Source organism: Mirounga leonina, unplaced genomic scaffold (genome assembly GCF_011800145.1).
Source record: "Mirounga leonina isolate KUSES-001 unplaced genomic scaffold, KU_Mleo_1.0 Mir_82, whole genome shotgun sequence".
Classification (NCBI taxonomy): Eukaryota; Metazoa; Chordata; class Mammalia; order Carnivora; family Phocidae; genus Mirounga; species Mirounga leonina.
In genome coordinates this window covers 10862413-10866440 of record NW_023270825.1, presented here as the reverse complement: position 1 = coordinate 10866440, position 4028 = coordinate 10862413, and the positions used below count along the sequence as shown (strand labels likewise).

General features: G+C 55.5%; 1 protein-coding gene across 1 annotated transcript in view; it reads right to left on the bottom strand.

Moving 5' to 3' along the window:
- ITPK1 (inositol-tetrakisphosphate 1-kinase) overlaps positions 1–249 on the bottom strand; it is a 170093-nt gene extending 169844 nt beyond the window's left edge. The window contains exon 1 of the mRNA XM_034993014.1: positions 190–249. The gene's annotated coding sequence lies outside the window, so the exon portion shown is untranslated. The remainder of the gene's footprint in view (positions 1–189) is intronic.
- Between the last annotated feature and the right edge of the window lie 3779 nt (positions 250–4028).

Here is a 4028-nt window from a genome sequence, read left to right as displayed (position 1 = left end):
CGCCCCTCGAGGCTCCTCCTCCCCGCCCTACCGCCCTACCGCCCGCGCCCGCGGGCCCAGACTCCGAGCCCGGGCGGCGCGGTCCGCCGCCGCGAGCAGGGCGCGTGCCCTTCCCCGCGCGCTCGGACCCCGGCGGGGCGCACGCGGCCGCCCAAGTCCCCCCACCCCGCCCCGGCCCGCCTTCCTCACCCGCCGCCGCCACCGCCTCCTCGTTCTCGTCCCCGCGCGCAGCCCGCGCACCCGCCGAACCCGGCCCGCCGCCGCCGCCGCCGCGCTGACCCGGCCGGCCGGCCCGCTGGACCCCGCCGGGGCGGAGGAAGCGCCGCAGCGCCGGCCGCTAGGGGGCAGCGTCGCTCGCCGCCTCTTAAAGGCGCCGCGCCCTCCCGGCCTGGCTGTTTTGCGGTTTGTTTGCGTCGGGCCTCAGGCGGGTGAGCTCCGGGACGGAGGGCGCGGGACTGGGTGTAGGGTGGCCATTGCCAAGGGGTTGTTGCTTTTTAAAGGGGCAAGAGGAGTCATGCTGTGGGCGTTCTCTGCCTGTCCTCTGGGAGTTTCTTAAATCAAAAGCATCTCTGTCCCCCCAGCAGTGTTCAGCGCCCCCCACCCTGGGTAATTCAGTGGAACTGCAGCGGGGGGCGGATACGGACATTCAATGAGATCATCTCTCTTCCCTTGAGGAGACAGACCCCTCGCCAGGACGGGGTGGGGGGGGTGCTCCCTGGGGTGGTGACCTGAACACCCAGGGTCTTCTCAGACTTAGGATGTTGATTCCTTCTCTGGGTTCCCTTCAACTGAGTGGGGACGGGGCGGGAACTAGAAGCATCTACAATGAGGGTGGAACACTCCCAGGAGACCCATTGCTTTCCGAGTGCAAGCCGGCCGTAGCCTCAGTGCCTTTGATTCACTAAACCCAGCCCTGCCCTGCCCTGCCCTGCCCTGCCCTGCCCTGCCCCATGGGGCAGTTGGGGAGCATCCAGCCTTCAAAGAGCTCCGGGTTTGGGAGGAGAAGACCTCTCTCCTCAGGCTCAGGCAGGAAAAAATGAATGAGGGGGCGGGGCTCAAAAGTTTCAGGGGAGACATTTAAGCTGGCCTTGGAAAATAAGGAAGATTTTGGTAGGCCTAAGAAGGGAGAATAGCTAGAACCGAGGTAGGGAGAAAGAACCAAGTTGTTAGGAATGGCAGACTCTCCTTGACCAAACTTGGGCTCATGCTTTAAGGCCCAGACCTAGGGGCCTGCCTTCTTCCCCTAGTTACAAGCCCCCCCACCCCTCTTCCGGCTGGTCTTCCAAGTTGCAACTAGGAGAGGCTTGTCCACATTGGGACTTGGGGAGTGATTACACGTGATCACTACCTGCACCGCTCACCTTGCCCGCGCACTTGCTGTGTGGCCTTGCAGTCCACTGAGCCTCTCTGGGCCTCCAGGGCTCCATCTTACGTCAAGAGAGAAAACCTGGTTCATGAGAGCACTTGAAACTGCAACAGTGCAGTGGCTGTGAGGCCTAAAAGGTGTGATGTTGTGGGGCGTGGGGAGACGGAGACATGCTGAAAGACCTGGCCTGGGGGTCCTGGTTCAGCTCCCCTCAGCTTGGGCAAGGGGCCCACGCTCCCCACCATAGCCCTCCGAGCTTCAAGCTGGGGAAAGTCAGGCTTGCCTTTAAGACTGCGATGAGGATGAGAACAGGGCAATGGGCTGGTCCTCAGCAGGCCTTCAGAAATCGTGCTTGCTACTGACTCATTCAAGGATTCAACTTGAGGCCCAGTTAAGAGCCCATAGGTACATAATGGCTTTTTACAAACTCTAGCTCTGTGATTTGCCCCAAAAGTTAAGAGCCACTAATTGGTCCATCTTGCTTTCTTATTCATGAAAAAGTGGGCCCAGAGAGGGAAAGGGATTTGCCCAAGGTCACTGAGCAAGTAAGTGGGAAAGCTGGGCCCAGCAATGCAGGGCCAAGGAGCCTCCCCCCTCACCTCGGCTCACCGTCCTTCTGGAGGTAGGAGGGTGAGGGGGACAGGTTCTGAGAAGTGGATCACTGCCAGAGGTGTAGCCGGATCCTCCCTATGCACTGGTGGGACCAGGGATCCACCCACATTTCTCTGGACCTCTGGGCAGGCGCTGGCCTCAATCCTCCTCTCCATTAAGAATGGGAACTTCTGTGGTTTTTATCTGTTTTAAGTTCTTGGTCATCCCATGGAAGTGTGGGGCTCTAGGGCTAGAACCATCCTGCAGAGCTGTCCCACTTGGACCAAAGGAGTGAACCATTTCGCCTATCCCATTCCAGCCCAATCGATCAGTCTTTGGATGTGAGCTGACCCCAGGGAGGGGCATGACCTTGGGGCAAATATTTCTCAATTTACTACTTCCTCCACCCCTTTGAGTAACCACAAAGCCTATCAAACCTTCCCTCCTTGTCTGTCTCCTGTAGTCCCAGCTAGTCCGTTCTCCACTCTTCAGCCAGAGCAGGATTCAGAAAGCAAATCCACTGTACTTGGAATAAAGCCAAAAGTCCTTGACAAGACTACTGCCTCCCAGCCTCATCTCCCACCGAGTGCCCCTCACCCTGCCCCCACCAGCCTAGCCTCTGTGATGCCTGCTGTCCCTAGGGCCCATTTTCAGTCCATTTTTCTGGTATGTTCTTCCCTCTTTTTGCTTATTAACTCATCCACCAGCTCCCAGCCCAGGGGTCCCTTGCTGGCATCTCAACCATCTAGTTCCCTACACCTTCAATGACCAGGATGCTAATCACACTTGGACTCACTTGACTAATGTTTGTCCACCACTAACTGTGAGCCCCTCGAGGGCAGGAACTGTGTTTTTGTCTTCTCGCCACTGTATGCATCTGATAACACAATAGTATATCCTACTGGCTGAGAGTCTGGGTTCTGTTTGGATTCAGATGAAGACAAATTGCTTCTAACAGTGCCCTGCGCAGAAGTGCTCACAAAAGTGATCAGATAGGGGCGCCTGGGTGTCTCAGTCAGTTAAGCGGCTGATCCAAAGCTCCAGTCATGATCCCAGGGTCCTGGGATCGAACCCCACGTGGGGCTCCCCGCTCAGTGTCTGCTTCTCCCTCTGCCTCTCGCCCTGTTCATGTGCACACTCTTTCTCTCAGATTAAAAAAAAAAAAAAAAAGTGATAGGATAAATTAACATCAGGTTAGTCCCCCCAGGCGGTCCCTGACCTCTCTTGAGGTAAGAGGCAAAAGTGGGAAAACTCCAGAACCGGAACCTAGAGACATCTACATTCTCCCTGGTAGGCAGATGGACCATTAAGGGATTAAATGGTCTATTGTGTGTCCATGGCCTGCGGCCATCTGGGAGAGGATTATTCCAGAGCTCAAAGACGAGCTGCAGTAGAGGGAGGGCCTTGGGGAGGAAGGGCACTGCCAAGGGGTAGAAGTTGGCCATCTGAGAAGCCCCCCTCATCCCAGTCCTTTCTCCTGGGGGAGACGCAGGCTTTGGGAAGTGAGACAATGAAGTGATTTGAGACTTCAGATCTAGGATATGGCTGATGCATTGAGCAATCTTCTTAACCTCTCTGAGCCTGGTGTACCTCACCTGAGAACCATACGATGGTATCTATTAGTAGGAGAGTGGTTAAAGTCCTGCTCATACCCATTCTGCACCGGTTTGGCACAAGTAATTAAATACGCTAGTTCAAGACACAGCCAGCGTGGTGTGATCATTTATTATCTATGACTGTGGGCAAATTAATAAATCTGAGCCTCAGTTTTATAATCTATTAAATGGGAAACCAAAGATAAATAATTTAAAAATTAAAAAAAGGGTGCCTGGGTGGCTCAGTTGGTTAAGCGTTGACTGGGTTCAGGTCAGGATCTCAGTGTTGTGAGATCAAGCCCCCTCTCTGGCTCGGTGCTCAGCGGGGAGTCTGCTTGAGATTCTCTCCCTCTGCCCCTCCGCCCCATACATGCGTGCTGGAGCTCTCTCTTTCTCTCTCATAAATAAAATCTTTAAAAATAAAATAAATGGGAGTGACGAGTTCGACCCCCACCTTGGGTGTGGAGCCTACTTAA